We start from the raw sequence: 16,491 nt of genomic DNA, 5'->3' as shown, positions 1-16,491 counted from the left end.
CACCAAAATTGTGTTAAATTATGTTGTTGAGGTTGTAATTATATTGAAAGTAACTAATCACTCACAAGGAGATGATCTTTAAGTCCCTTCCAACCCAAACCATTCTGTGCTTCTGTGACTCAGTTTAGAAGTGGGCCAAAATTTTTAACATTGTATTGGCTGGTCATGGTTTGAATTGGCCTCAGCATTACTGCTCCTGCTTCTGCACTTTTGGATGAGCAATAAAACTTCAGAAGGTAGTTGGAAAAATTACGGCCTCAGAGGAAGCCAAATTGAGAAGATCTTTTCCTCTTCTTGCCCACTTGTTTTTGCTCTGCACTTTAATAATTAACACTTCCTATAACAAAATTTGTTCAATATTCATGGTTTAATTTTAATGATTTTGACTTAGTTATTTTGAAAAAGATCCTGAATTAAACATTCAATGCAGATCATGACAAGTGGTATGACATCTAACATGTACAGATAATTAAGTTACAGAATTTCATAAAGAAGCCAGTGAGTGCAAGGAAGATTACCATTCTGAATTATTAGTAGCAATCCACCCCTGTATTTCTGTATTTTCCTGTATAGTTATAACTAAATAAAGTCCTTTTTTCCCCCTCTCTCTTACCCAGAGTTATGACAAATTTAACTAATTTCTGAAATAAATACATATTTTTCTTTCATTAGTTCTACATTACATCTGCTTATTACTTTTCATGCATTTAAAATGTTTGGTGACTCTGGAGAACAAAGGTGGACTTCTTTTGGTTGGTTGGTTGGTTTGGGTTTTTTGTGTTTCTAGTGAAACCATATGAATGAATGAATCTTGAAGAATTAAAGGAAGCTGAAGCTGGCTTTAATGAGACTGATAGGAAAGCTATTGATATGTACAGGTGTGATGAGAGATATCCATCCAGATTAGCAGTGCACATGTCACTACTGTACATGCTCCTAAAAAATAAACTCAGAATCTTTTGAATAGTAACGTCTGCTGACTCACACAACTGCCTTTTTTTACTTTCTACTCTTTTGACATCAGATGGAACTCCTGATTGCCAGTGGCACAGAGAAACAGTTTACGCCATATTTGGCTTTGATGTTCTCTTAGGGCAAAACTATTTCCTCTGAAAGCTCGATATTTAAAAGACACTGTTGACCAGGCCACAGTGGAAAGCACTGTTACACATCCTCACTTGAGCTGAGGATGCACTGGGCCATGGTGTGTTTGGAGGTGTGCTGTGTTTGAAGTGTTACAGTGTCAACATTTGTCCCAGTTACACCAGTAGGGCTCATTCTCTTTCTGCCTGATTAAAGGGTACCCCGCGCTCTGCCACACCAAAGACAACTCTGCACACTAAAGACACTTTCTGCTAGTCTTCAGACTTTGTGCGATGATGAGAAATGTTCAAATAAAGAAGTTCTGAATCCCATTTTCTTTCTCCTGTTTTGGATAGAGTTTTCTGTGCATTTCAAGCCAGAAAGAATGGACAATTGGTTCTGGGTATCCCTTTTCTCTCGTGTGCACAAAAAAAAAAAAATAGGAAAAACAATATCTTGTGGCTCCAGTTTTGTGATAGATAACGTTTTGCATATGGGGTACTTACCACCTATATGAGGATGGCATGCCATTAAAGAAGAAAACTGTATTTTAGTGCTGGAATCAAACTGTTCAGAATTTTTAATTGATTAAGTAATTAATTTGATTATTATGAGCAGAATACATTTCTTCTTCTAGCATAGCACTCATTTCCAGTACAATATAGTTTCTAAATATATTACTGTAATAAAAATGCAAATTATTATGAATTACTATAATAATTACTATAGTTTCACTATATCATACATTAAAATTTTTGTGCAGTAGTGGTGGTAGCTGCAGAACTACAGCATCACAGAATGGGGCAATCTGGGTGAGAAAACAGTGGGTCACAGGTCCAACACCCCTGCTCCAGCAGGGTCATTCCAGAGTACATGGCACAGGATGGCATCCAGCCAGTTCTTGACTATCTCCAGTGAGGGAGACTTCACAACCTCTCTGGGCAACCTGTAGCAGGGCACAGCCAGCCACAGAGTAAAGTTGTTCTTCCTCATATTCCAGTGGAACTTCCTGTGCATCAGTTTCTGCCCATTGTATCTTCTGCTATTGCTTGGCACCCCTGACAAGAATTTGGCTTGGCTTCATCCTCTGACACCCTCCCTGCAAATACTTACAGACTTTGATGAGGTCCTGTCAACAGGTCCCCTCTCAGCTTTCTCTTCTTGAGGCTGAACAGGCCCATTCCCTCAGTCTCTCTATAGGAGAGATGCTCCAGACAATAAACTCATGTGGTTTTAAAAGCCAGCAATGGATCCCTAATAAACAGCTATTGTGTTTGGTTTGCCTCTTATTCAAAGTTGATTTCAATGACTTTTCTATTTCTTACCTCAGGAAAATGTTCATTTGAAGTTTACATTGAAGGAAGGCACAGGGGAGACCAAATCAAGTCTATAAATACCTGAATGGAGGGTATAAAGCAAACAGAGCCAAGGTGTTTCCAGTGGTGCCCCATGACAGGACCAGAGGACGTGGGCACAAACTGAAATGCTGGAGGTCCCTTCAGAATACCAGAGAACACTTTTTTACTGTGAGGGAGAACAACTGAAATGTTGCACAGTCTTCTCCCTTGGTGTTGTTCAGAAGCTGTCTGGAGATGGCTCTGGACAGCCTGCCCAAGGCTGATGCTACTTGAGCTGGAGGGTTGAATCAGGTGACCTCTCCTCCAAGCCCAGCCAGGCTACAATTCTGGAAATCTGTGATACGCAGCACACTGTTCTTAGGCACAACTGGGGCACAATCAACCTTATTCAACTATTTAATAGGACTACACCAATCATTTTACTTACAGTGCCATACAGAGTCAATGTGCTTGTGAATTTGGGTTCAGAAAACTTTGGCACCTTGTATCGACTTCAGCAATTGTTGCTTTACCAGACATTCATGTGTATATTTTTGTACATAATTTACAAGTTACTCTGCTGAGTTCTGCCCAGCATTATATTGTAACTAAGAAAAATGAGGCATGCAGTTTACACAATATAAAGAAGCTAATGTGATCAAAACATTTTTTCTATCTAGATTCTACCTGTACTTACTGCTGTTGAATTGTTAAAATGACTAAAATAATTATAGGACTAACACAGTGTATCTAGTAATGTACTCTCAGAGAAAGAAAATAATTCACATAAATATGTGGAAATTGTGAACCAAAACTATGATGTACTGTTGCTAGAGTATAATAGCATTGCACATTTATTATTTTTTTCAATTTTCTTTTTGTGAAAAGCAATTCCACAGTGGCTTTCAGTTAATTAATAGCTGCTTTTAGTTCATCAAGTTTCAGTAAAACATTTTCCTTTTCTACATTGCAAGTATTTTTATAGACGAAGACTGCCATCTACTGATTTTATATTTCAGTTTTCATTAATTATTTTAAAACTAGTATAAGTACTGTAATTCCTCCTTAAACTAATCTCATATTCAGAATCACACAAATATTTAGTACCTGCTCTAATTTTTTCTTGTTTCATCTCAAATTATAAATGCTTGTACAATTTGTTTGTTACTCAAGTTTCCCAAATCTGATATTGATGAATTAATAAAATTAATTTTAATGTTATATTATTGAATAAAGATTGGCATAGATACATTTCTAGCTCTAAAATTTTAAGACTACCAGCTCAAGAGTTACTTAAATAATTTAAGTAATTGAGATGCACTAGATATTCTTTTAAAATGCATTAAAACATTCCTAAGATGCTTGTTATTATTTTTATTTTCTAATTAGGCAGCAGCACTTGCAGGAATGGAAATGTCTTCAGAGGAGGCAAAAGTATGTGAAGCTAAGAGAAAGTTGTGGAAAGCACTATGCAAAAGAAGCATAGAAATGCTCCAGAGGATGTTTAGGTTATAATTAATCTTTATTGGTCAAACATTCTTGCATAAGACGTAGAATATTTCAATACAAAGAATTGAACTTGTAATTAAATAAAATCTAGAAAAATTAAATACGAGAGACTAATGAGATAGCAATTTTTTGGAAGCAATGGAATCATAGAGCATCTGACTTACTCGATTTGTTAATTCACTTTGTGAGAGTTAATTGTTCACTTTTGTTCAAACACATGAAAGACTTATTTTGCTGTGCATGCTTATCACCATGTGTGCAACCTTACTGAGATCTCTGGGTTTCACTAAGAAAGTGGTGTCCACTGTTTTCAGGTTCTTTTCTCAGCAAGAGTGGTCTAACAGGATTATTCTACCTTTATTTCCCCTTTGACTTGAACAAATCAACAGCCTCTCAGGAAAAGTCTCAGTTATGCAAACTGAGGAAATCTTGTCAGTTTATCGACTGCCCAGTAAATTCTCTAATGGTAGCAGAAGTTGTGACAGGATGCAGCAGAAATGGCAAAGGACTCCCATTATTAGTTCTGTGTATGTTAGCAGTTCTATTAGATGTTCTTGAAAAGCACTGAGAACTAGTACAGAATGTTTAATCATTTTTTAGATTCAGACAAGTTTCCTCTTTTCCTTCTTTTCAGGTTTTTTTGGGAGGGAGTTTATTCTCAATTGTCAGGAATCAAACATTTTTTCCCAGAAGCAAAAGGAATAGGACAACCAAATGAAATTGTTAGAATTACAGTAATTTAAATTTCAAGATCTGAAGAGAGAAAAGAGTAGCCTTTCTTGATTTTCATTTGATTTGTATAATGGAGTACCAATTCTGCATTTTACCATTGCATAGATAAGGACCTGAGGAAACTTGTAATCCCTTAGGAATGAGTATGAGTATCCCCAAAATCTCTCATCACTACTAACAAAACTGGCTCACCTGCCTTTGACTTCCAGGGTCCACAGTCCACATCAGCTGATTTAACTTCAGTCAGATACAAAAGATCCTAATTGCTCAAAAGGCTGCAGGGCAACAAGAGAAATTCTGTTCATTTTGGTGTTATCTGTGTCTGTGTTTCTTCCTCCATTGGTTAGTTTTTGGGGTTTATATAGATTGTATTTTAAATAATAACTATGAAGATAATGAACATGGTAAGGCATGGTAAAAATAAAAATATACAAAAGTTTCCCTGATGTTACTTAAGGAGTGGAGAAATATCTATTGTTAAACTAAGATCTAGTTTAAATAAAATAAAATGTATGTTACGGATTCAAAAATGTCATTTAACTCTACAATGGACAAAACTTAGTGAAAACTTAAAAACTTAGTGAAGAATGAAACTGAGGCACATTGCTTGAAGTGTCTGGTAGCTTTACTAACATATTTCATATAAGATGACTGCAATTTATTTTTAATTCAACAGTTCTTTAAATCACAATGATCTAGGAAGAAGCTAAATAAAATTTGTCCTGCAATTCTTATAACATATTAAAGTAGAAGCAGACTGTAGGAAAAGGTACTTGTGTTCTTCAAATGCTTCAATAACTTCAGTTATTTTACAAATAATTTACACTAGAAGTGTCATTTTATTTCCTTATTCTTTTCTAGTATCCCCATGTGTTTACTGGTTAATGATCACCTCAACCTGCTGGCCTGAAAGTTTCCAGAAGGTAAGTTTCTCAAAGCCATTGTAAACTGCTGCATTCAGAATTCCAAGGACAGGTGTTTACCCACAATACTTGTATATAAACTGGTGAAATACAAGCAGGTTCATTGGGATAGCTAAACATGTGGGAAGATATCTGAAAACAGAAAGCACTAGGAATGTTTCTAAATAATTCACATTATGAAAAATTGTTGTTGTTTGTAATCATTGGATCTAAAGGCCACTTTTTAAAGGTTGAAAAGGCATTTGATTATTTTTGAAGGGAAAAAAAGATCTGAAAAAAAGGCCAAGAATTCGTATAGAATTTGTGTAATTCTGTGGTGAGGATATTGCCTAAACACGGGTATTTTGCAATTCCACGGTAAGATATTGTATTGAGATAAAAACATGTATTGCTTGAAAAAAAATTAACTAAGATCATGTGTTCTGACATAAATTGGTTCAAATACGGTTTTCTACTCCTTTGGTAAGCCTACTGGTGGACACCTACTGGCAGATACCACTGCTGGAAGCTTTTCTTTTCCAGATTCAGAGATAACTAGTAGCTGCATTTCAGAGACAATGCCTTATCTGCCATTATCTGCCACTTCAAACTAGAACGCTAGCTGGTAGTTTTAAATGTAAATAGGTCATCAGGGACTTTAGACACGATTGCAGAGTCCCTTCAAGTATCAAAGCTGGCTGCTGTAAAAGCAGCATTGCTTCCTCTCAGCAGCGAGCCTGAGCCTCCCTCCCACGCCTGCGGCTGCTGCCAGGGACACACGCACAGGGTGTGACAGTGGGAGCGACCCGGAAAGAGCCAAACCTCCCTCTGGTACCGCTGTCTTTGTCCAAGCAAAGTGACCACACGGTTCTAATTAAAGTCATCAGATGTGACAAAGCAGCAGCAAAATCCGAGCTAATCTCCAGGTTAAAACCAGGTGTTTCTGGGGTGGAGTCAGTTATGCTGTGTGGAAGAAAAGGCTCCAGGAATATTAGCCAACCTTGCTCTGCAAGGATTATGTGGATTGCGACAGGCTTTCAATTCCACATCCACTCATTTTAGTATTCTGGAGTGATGTGAAATTTAGTTTCAATGCCAGTTTCCCCAAACAGACCTTCTTTTGAACAGGCCAGCGTGGATCAAAAAGGAACACACTAAGCATGTGGTCGTTCTGTGGCTCTGAAACAGATTGTGCAGGATGGCAATGGCATTTCTCTAGGAAACATGGCTATAGCTAATGGAAGTGCATTGGAAATTTCTGCATTTCCGGCTCAGTGCAGTCCCACCATTCATCAATTCACAAGAAATCTGCTGCTCCCAATCTGGCATTGTTTAAAAGCTGTGCTGGCTCTCACATAGCCCGTGTGAGTGAATCAGAACTATCATTGCACAGCAAAGTCACTCTGATGGCAAGAACAGAGCAATTGTATTTCTAGGAGAAAAAGAGTTTCATAAAACCATCACATCATCTCTAAGCTGTCCTGTTCCTTCAGGATCCTACAAAATAGTGCCAAAAGAGAAGTAGCATTAAAAAAAATGACCTCACTTAGGCCACAGCTTTGGCAGAAAACCCCAATGTGTATCATCTGCACAGCTGTGTTGCCTGTTCTGATCTTGTCAAAGAATAATTTGTCACTGCAGCATTGCAGTAAGTAGGTGTTATGCTCCTATTCATGCAAGGTGTGAGATAGTGCAGCATCCCTACTTTTTCTGAAGAATGATCACTGGTTACTAAAAATCTTCTGGCAAATTTGATGGAAGTTATTTGTAGCCTCCTGGTTTCTTTGCCATATTTGTGTTCTGATAACTAGGGATTTTTTGGAAAATAGTCCCACATTTTCTCCTGGACGTTCTACTCTTGCTGTACCCTATTAGCTCTACTACATTTCATCAAAAGAGATAATATTATTCGCTTTCCTTATGTTACATTTTCCTCAACTAAAAGCTGGAACTGGAGTATTATGAATAAGTAACAAAAATAAATACTTTTACTAATGCTTTTCAGAATTCTTTCAGTGGAAAAGCTCATAGTTAGCCCTTTGGGAGCACTACTGGTAAAGAAGCTCCTGACCCTACAGTACCTTTTCAGTATCTAACACTTTGGTCACAGTTGTGAATCAAATGAACTACCTGAAAAGTAACCCAGAAAGGAAATCAATGACAATTTGCAGTCAAGTTCTTTATTTTATTCTAGACGCAAACACGAATTCAACTTCTATAGATACTTTTAGATACATTGCTATTCAGGTATCAACTGAAAAATAAAACCCTTTTAGCTGAGAGAAAAAGCTGGAATTACTTACACAATATTACTTACAATACACAATCCTGAGCGTTTTATTCTACAGAAAAGGATTCGCGCAATGCTCTGCTGCAGGCATGACAGGATTATGTTTAAATAGTCGCCGCATATTACAGAACGGTATTACAAGCCTCGTACATACAAAAGGGTTGAGGCAAACACGTCTGCTCTCTGCCGCTCTCGGAATTTCACCCGTTTATAGACAGGAAAGAAGAAACCACGGACCTCCGCTGGGACGGGTTCATTGAACCCCTGAATTTCCCGGACAGGACCCGGCATGTCGCTTGTTCCGCTTTGGGAACGCGCGTGCGACCGCATTGTGTGCCGGGTTCACCGTGCCGGCGGGGAAAGGTCTCCTTTCAGCGGAGCCGCTTCGGCGGGCTCGGCAGGCGCCTGCAGCCCGGTGCCCGCTGTCCCGCTCGCAGCCTGGCTGCCCGCCCGGCGGCCCCGCGGCTCTGCGCCTGCAGCCCGGTGCCGCTGTCCCGGTCGCAGCCTGGCTGCCCGCCCGGCGGCCCCGCGGCTCTGCGCCTGCAGCCCGGTGCCGCTGTCCCGGTCGCAGCCTGGCTGCCCGCCCGGCGGCCCCGCGGCTCTGCGCCTGCAGCCCGGTGCCGCTGTCCCGGTCGCGGCTCGGCGCCGCCGCCATTTCCCGCGGCTCGGGGTGAGGTGAGGCGAGGTGAGCCGAGGTCAGGGAGGCGCGCGCCCCACCGCGCCTGCGCAGCGCACGCGGCCCTCCGCCGCCCCCCTGCGCAGGCGCGGTGAGGCGCGCGCGCGGAGCGGGGATCACCTCCCCGGTGCGCCGTTCCTGCGCAGGCGCGGCGGCGGCGGCGGCCCCGGGGTGCCGCGGGTTGCAGTGCGCGCCGGCGCACGCGCGGTGGCGCGAGGCGCCGCGGCGGCCGGCGGCGGTGGGGGCTCGGCGGCGCAGGCGCGGTGGTGTCGGGGGGACTCCCGGGCCCGGGTGCTGCTGTGCCGCCGCCGCCGGAGGAGCAGGAGCGGGAGGTTCAGTCGGGCAGTGCCGGCGGGCGGCGGGCGCGGGGCTGCGCGCGGGGAGCGGCGCTCGCCGGGGCAACGCGGGCGGGGGCAGCGGCAGCGCGGGGCCAGGTGAGCAGCGAGCGCGGCGCGGGGCGGTGCGGGCGGACCCGCCGGGCCCCGGTGTGCGGTGGCGAGGGGAAGGCGGGGACGCGGCGCGGAGGGGAGCGGTGGAAGTTTGACAGCGCCGGCGTGCGTCTCCCGCCGCGGACCGGGGGGCGGGAGTGCAGCGGCTGCCCTTGGGCGGGCACGGCCGCGGCCGGGGGCGGGGGGCGCTCGCGGGGCACCCGCTAGGCCCGGTGACCCACTTTGCTCCTGTCACAACTCCCGGGCGCGTCGGGAACGCTGCCCGCCTGGCCCCGCGCCCGCCAACCGGGCAGGGCGGGTGCAGGACTCCCCGGCATCCCCCGGACCGGGCCGCGCCGGACCGAGCAGAGCCGCGGGCGGCGCCTTCCCCCCGCGGCCGCCGCTCCCCGGGGCCGCTCGTCCCGCGGGCGCCGGGGGGACGCGCCCGGCCCGCCGCCCCACGCGCGGGGGAGGGTTCCGCGGCGGCCCTGCGAGCGCGGGTGTTTACAGGGCGGGAGGGCGGCGGTCGGTGCCCGCTCGGCCCCGGGCCCTCCCCGCCGCGGGACAGCTCTCGGCTCCGCGGGGCCTCGGGCTCCGGCCGCGGCGGGAGCGTGCCCCGCGCCCTCCCCGCCGCAGGTGGGCTGGAGCTGCGCGGTTGCGTATGCACTTGTAGGCTTTTTTAACCCACCTCCTCCCCCCTTTTTCTTTTGGTTCCGATAACTTTATTGCGATAACTGCAGCGTGTTCACGCTCGTAAAACCTGCGGGATTCCCAGTAGCCCCCGGTCCTTTTTCGAGTTCCTGCGGCGGCCTTAAAGTCAGTGTGTTAAATACTCCATGCATGCAGGTGTGAAATACGACCAGCGAGGGACTGGAAATCCGTGGTACTTCAATTTTGTGATTGCGTTAAGGTGGATCAGGATTTTTGCTTGGTTTCACTTTCAAATTCCAGATACTTTAGGCCTCGATAGAAATTGGAAATGTTTTTTTTTCTTTTTTTTTTTCCATGAGGAGGAGTGCTTATGTACTAATCAAACATGTTTGCAGTGAGATTTTTGTGAGGCCGTTGTTTTCATGTGCTGATAAGAGTTAACCTACCAAGGGGCACAGGGAAAGTCAGGTATGGCTTTGGCTGGAATATGAAATTGCATGTAGAGGCACAGTGGCCAACCATAGAAACTGATGTTCTGAATCCTTAAAGTAGGTATTTTTTTTTTAAATGACTGGTTGACAAACAGTGCTTTTGGTGGCAGTATTGACTTGACCTGGCCTGCCTGTTCCTTGCTGCAGCTGCACCAGCACAGTAGTTCGTGGAATTGTGTCCCATAACTAGCTTGAGGAAATGATCCAGGTTAAAATTAACTACCATGGTTTTATGTTTTTGTTTTTTCTTTTTAATGTGGTTATATTTAACCTGTGTAATTTCTCTGGCTGACAGGTGTGACAGGAGGCAAGAGGATTGTTTAAGCAAATGCTCTAGAGAAAGAAGTACTTGAGAAATACACCTCAACTGTGGTAGTCCTGGCAAAGTTCAGTATCAACAGTTGCAGTTGTTTCACAATGTTCAGTTTTACAGAAATAATATTGACTTTGTTTATAAATATCTGTGGGGTTTGGGCCTTTATTTGAAATTGGACAGCATTTGATTGTTATAACAGAGGGATTCTACTTCAAAGTAACTCTGCTTTCAATTTTTTTTTTATAAATTAAAATATTAATTTTCATGTGTATCCACTTAAGACACTTCCTCAAACTCATTACAGACATGCTTTCAGATTACCAGACATAATGTATTTGGTTTAGGTTCCTTTTGTAGAATATGGCAACTTTGTCTGAGAATTTTGTTGGTAAGGCAAGGGTTACTGCTTCTCAACAAGCAATTCAAACAGGGAAAAAAGCCCAAACTTCCGGGTTGATATTTAATAGTTTAAGGTGCCATTCAGCCATGCCTTGTTTTTTATTTCTTCCGCTTCGTGTTCTTGCATGGGAAAGTTTTAACACATTTAGGTAAAATAAAAGGATGTGAGGACAACAGTGTGTTTTTGTTACTAATGCTCTCCTAAGGACCCCCAAACCTCTGCTGTAGGTTACTTTAGTCTCTTTGTACTAAGCAGTTTAAAAACTGAGTGGTAATTACCTTAAATTTAATTTGCAGTGTTGGTTAATTAGCTTCTTAGTATAGAATTTCATAGAAGTCATGAATCTTTGTGGTTGAATTGGTCTTGCAAAAGAAGTTGCAGCTTTTAAGAGCCTTGAACTTTTGCTTTTTTCCCTCCCTATTTTAAATTTCTGCAAAAAGTTGAATATTAAATGTGAGTTGATATTAAATAGCAGTAGAGGTATTGCCCCCCACCTTCTCCACATGTTCTTTATACGAAATATTTTTATCAACTCGGAAAGCTGTGAATTTTTTATTAAAAATGAATAAACTTGTATTGAAAATAGTTGTGAATCAAAAATGCAGTTTGCTGCACTAGGTAATTTCCTCATTTGAAAGCAGCTCCTTTTTTATATATGCTTTCCTTCAGGAGATACATATAATATGTTGTCAGTGCCTCACGGTTTCAGCTTAGTTTTATAGATGAAGACTATGGGTAGCTCTCCTCTTAGAGTAGAAAATTAGTATCCTAATACAGTTTTTAATACAAAATATAATTCAGAAGAAGTGGAATTTCAGCTGAAAGGTGCCTTTTCATCACATTGTCATGAGTTAGTTTTTCTTGAGGCAAAGGCTTTGGTAGATCTCTGAAGTAAAGTTCATTTTAGTGTTTCAGCCTTTTTAAAGTACTAGCTTCTCTATGAACACTGCAAACTGTGAAGGCCAAATGTGAAAGCAGGTGTAGAACTGTTTCTGAGGATTGGTGATGTTAGTAGGTAGTGGCATAGCAAAGTCAGTAGTGATTGTTCCTGCCATTCTTACTTTCTATTTATTTACTTTGCAAGGTATTTTTAACCTTTCAGTGTTAATGAACTGGTTGACCAGTGAAGGGGGGGCACAAGACCAGGAGAGTCACCAGGCTGTTGGGAGAACAGTGGCTGTTCTACAGTAGCTTTATCTCTAGAGGCAAAAAAAGTGTGACACTAGAGATAGTCACCAAACCATTCAACTGTTTCTCTCATCTTAAGCCTATACTGAATTATTGTTAGTAGCATTGATACTATTTTGGATTTAGTGGTCTTTCAGAATAAAAAGATGTGGTGGAAGCACGTCTTCATTCCCTTAGCAGAATCTGAAATTAAAGATCTCAGTGTCTCTCTGTAGCTCTGGCACAAGCAAACTTGGGCAGATCTGTTAGGAAGGTACCTCTTTGACTTCTGTCGGTGGTCCATCTGGGAAAAGGAACTTACTAGGAACGTTGGTTATTTTGTTAACTCAGTGGGAATCTGTAATAATTTGAAACTTTGACAGACATTACACTGTTTATTTGTTGTAGGACTTAAAAGATGTGAAGTGCAAAATCACAGAAGAGAAAAAAGACGCAGGGTTAATGCAGCTGCCCTGAAGGATTGAATTCTCTATTCCTACTGCTGCCACAAAATGCCTTTGTCATGTAAAAGCCACTTTAATTTTGGTATACCTCACCTCTGAGTGTTTTAATTTATAGCCTTAGTGTTCTCTTACCATACTTTTTGTGTGTATTATAAATTCTTTATTGTAGCTACTTTTAGAATATATAGTCATATACATAAAATGCTTTGGTCCACTGTGCTTGTCATATATTTAATATAATGTGGAAATAACAAGGTTTCACAGTTTCTTTCAACAGTTGAGCTGCACACTTTGGACTCTTTCCAACTGTTGCATTTTGTCATTAAAATCAGTGAATAAATTTCCTTATTCTGTACTGATGTTCTGAGTATATTAGGAAATCATCATTAATAGTATTAATATTTTATTAAATATAGATCCTTAAAAATTAGTTATATATATGAGATTCAAGAGTGATAATGACATATTTGGAGTGTGATGCTTTTGAAGCTCATTATATACTATGGGCATTCCTCATAGTCATGATAAAAATGTAGCCAAATTAGGAACAAATGTGGCTACTTCAATGCGTTTTTGTTAAAACTCTGTGTGTGATCATCTCAGAGTATGTGAGAAGGCTTCAGTTTTGAAGCTAATGTCATTTTACCAATAATGACAGCCTGGTACCACAAGATAAATGGTGTTAGATTATTATGCCTTAGTTAAAACACTTCTTAGAGTAAGACAGGTCTCCAGTTAAGGTAGTTTTTTAAAATAAATATGTGTGACATAATTATTCTATAGAGGTCTTTCTAGAGTTCCACTAAAAAGGGTATTTGCAGGTACCTCTAAGATGGTTTTGGTTTATGTTGTGCTGTGTATATGGCCAGCCATACACACAAATCCATAAAATAATATGGAGGAGTCAAAATTGATTTAAATGGGTTTTGTGTGTCCAACTCCAAATAAAATTGATGTCTGTCTTAGAGGATTTCTAGGTTTTCACTAGTAAAGTTTTGCAAAGTTGAACACTGAAGTTTTGTTCTCATTCACATCTTCCAGAATCATATCATAACCCAGCATCTTGGCATCTAAAATCTGTTTACTATTCATAAATTAGGCAATCTGTAAATTAGGCCTTCACTTGTTCAAAGGCATGTTCAAACCACACCTCAGGCACACCTATGGAATTGGACTTGGACCAAAACCCTGTGGTGACTCTCCCTTTTGTTCAGAAGCACAAAGGAGTGAGGAGGAAGAGGCTTTGTTCATGTCTCCTGTAAAAAAAAGAAATGCCCAAAATAAACAACAAACCAACAAAACTCCAAAGCCTGGAACCTCACTTTTCCTTGCAGACAAATTATTGAAGTCTAATTGGGCTAAAGGGATATACTAGGCCAGTTGTTTTCTTGGAGGAAAAGGATATGATATATATACCTATATTCTGGCCTGTGTTCCATTTAAAATTTTGAATGCCATTACAAACTAGGACCCAAGAATTACATCTTTTTTTTTGCTGCCTTAGAGAGGTATGCCTACTTCTGGTGCTGCTCTGTCCAGTAAAGCTTTACTTTTTATTTTTACTTCCATGTTCTGAAAATTGACACTGAAATGATGAGTTAGGAGTTGATGCATCTTCCCAGTGTGATGCAGAGCCTGCTGATAAATTAGGGTTGGCACCCTGTTTGACAGACTAGAGATTTGCTTTCCAGTTTCTGTGATCCAGGTTACTGTGCCATAACCCTGTGCTGCTGGACAAATGAGAGCACATCTCTTCCCCTCTGCTGGCATGGTTAAAGAATATATTACTCCTGCTTTGATGGGAAAAGCTTATATAGTTTGTGTCTCTGTTAAGTTTTGAAAAAGTCTTGCTGAATCATGCAACTCTCCCTGGCTTTGGTACTTAAGATCCTTTGGTACTTTGGATCCTTTTTGTAGATCCTTTGTATGGAATCCCCTTTTTGTGCCCTGTTTTAGTGAAGACTCTGCTGCTTTGGGGTCTGCTACAACCAGAGCAAGCCACAGAACTTGCTAACCATGCTGCATAGTAGTGGTCTTGCTGTGGGACACTTGGAAAAGGAGGAATACCTGGGAATGGGCTGATCACCCAGCATGGTGTCAGAATTTTAAGTACTTTCTAGCTGGGAGTAGTATTACTAGTGACCTCATCTACAAGAGTTTTCAGCTTGCAGCATGACAAGTTTGTGAGTGTATCTCCATTGCTTGCAGAAGAATGACCCCAGATCCCATAAGCACTTCATTATCTGCTGAACTGGTAGATAGATCTCCAGAAAGTTTCAGCACTTTCTTCATTGAGGCAAGTATTTGTGAATGTAGAGGCCAGGCTGGCTGGTAAGAAGTGGCTCTTGTGGGAGGTTAATGTGTGAGTTTCCTAATGTACGTTAGAAACACTGAGGAAATAAATATATATTTTTACATCTTAAATTATGATCTTAATGAAAGCATGAGATACTAAGCTGCCTAATAAAAAAGGTACTTCAAATTATATTAATACAGCTAATTTAATATTTCAAATTCTGAGAATCCTGCTGCTGTTACAAATAAAACATAAGTCTCCATTTTTATATTTGAGTTTTTAATGAAGTAGTTAATAATAGTTTCTGGCATTTAAGGGCATTTGAAGTGTTTGGTGGCTATTTCATTGCATGTTAAGTGTAATGTCAGTGACTGCCTGTTGGATTTTGGTTGTTACTGCACTTTGGCAGAACAGTGTTACAAAAGTTTAGAGGTTGCTGTTGAGAAGATGGTTGAGAATACAGAGAATGTAGACTCCTGCTGGTGTGCTAAGGTAGAAGGTATGTAATTTTTCAGATTACTCTTGTTAGAGATATGTTAAATGTTTGGATTTTCACCAGTCATCCAAAAGCCTCAAGACAGGAGAAAAAACCTGTCTTGTTTCATGTGGTAACTTTCCCACCTTAGTTCCCCAAAGCTTAATTTGAAACCTACAGGTGAAGTTGTAAAAAGATAAAAAAATATTTTGCCAAAAGCTGCTTCTTTCCTTGGCTCAATAAACAACTAGGAAATTTTCCTCAATTAAAATCTGTAGGGAGGGAGTTGCCTTTTTTTAAGCCTAATTTCCTAAGAAAATGTGATTTATGCTTTTGCCTTGTTCTCTCTCATTCTTTCCTTACATATTCACCAGTAGCTTTTGAAATAGTTGATCAATTGTAGCCATGTTTGTAGGAGGGATGGAAATCACAGACTATAATGTTACCACAGATTTTGGGAAAATGGGCAAGCTGGATATAGAGAAATGTGGCACTGCCCTCTCTTTAATGAGACATAATGGAATGGATTTTGGTACTGACCTGTTTTTTTAACATGCACTGGGTCTGTGTTGGGTAGGAGACCAGGAGTTGTTTGTGTCTCAAGCCCTGTCTCCTCAGGGCTTGAGGAGACAGGAAGAATATTGGGCTGTTTGGAAAGGGAGGGGGACGAACAATATCATAGTGTGACATTATAGCAAAATAATAATAAACATAATATTTTTCTGTCAGCATAAGAACCAAAGACAGTATTTCCCAAATCAGATTTCCAGTAAGCCCACTCCTCTGTCTTGTAACTCAGTTACTTGTTGAAAAGCAGGAACTGAATTTATGTCTAGAATGGCATTTCTCGGCTTCTTTCCTGTCTGGCCTGTATTTGCATTACTTATTTATCATAATAAACAGCAGACTGAAATCAACTTGAAGATTTTTATGAAGTCTCAGTAGAGAAATGTAGCATGTCCTGCTGGTTGGTTTAGAAAACTGAACATCTTAGTAATGCTAAAAGTGAAGAAAACTTTATTAGCTTGTGCTACTTTTGTTTCTAGAGAATTCTCTGCTGTATAATATGAAATATACTTGTCAAGACTCATAATCTTCACAAATTTTAATTGATTGGTTTTAAGTATTAAAATGTTTCATTTAATATATCATAACAGACTGCAAAATTGTTTTTTTAACCTTGTGCTTGTTTTAAAGTAGTTTTCATAGTAACAACAAATACTCTAAAGGAAACAGGGTTTTCCTCCACTGTGAGTAGAAAAGCAAGTAGCAGC

General features: G+C 41.1%; 1 protein-coding gene across 7 annotated transcripts in view; it reads left to right on the top strand.

Annotated features, from left to right (window-relative positions):
* The first annotated feature begins 8,800 nt into the window (after window positions 1-8,800).
* CLOCK (clock circadian regulator) overlaps window positions 8,801-16,491 on the top strand; it is a 65,162-nt gene continuing 57,471 nt past the window's right edge. For 5 of the 7 annotated variants that reach the window (XR_009418370.1, XM_059471180.1, XM_059471182.1 and 2 more), the window contains exon 1: window positions 8,801-8,963. The gene's annotated coding sequence lies outside the window, so the exon portion shown is untranslated. Of the gene's footprint in view, window positions 8,964-9,604; window positions 9,838-10,394; window positions 10,486-16,491 lie in introns of those variants that run through there. The other 2 variants (XM_059471178.1, XM_059471179.1) reach the window with 2 other exon arrangements.

The sequence above is a fragment of the Ammospiza nelsoni genome, chromosome 4, assembly GCF_027579445.1.
Source record: "Ammospiza nelsoni isolate bAmmNel1 chromosome 4, bAmmNel1.pri, whole genome shotgun sequence".
Taxonomy (NCBI): domain Eukaryota; kingdom Metazoa; phylum Chordata; class Aves; order Passeriformes; family Passerellidae; genus Ammospiza; species Ammospiza nelsoni.
Note: the sequence above shows the minus strand (reverse complement) of the source record. Positions and strands in the feature narration are given on the sequence as shown.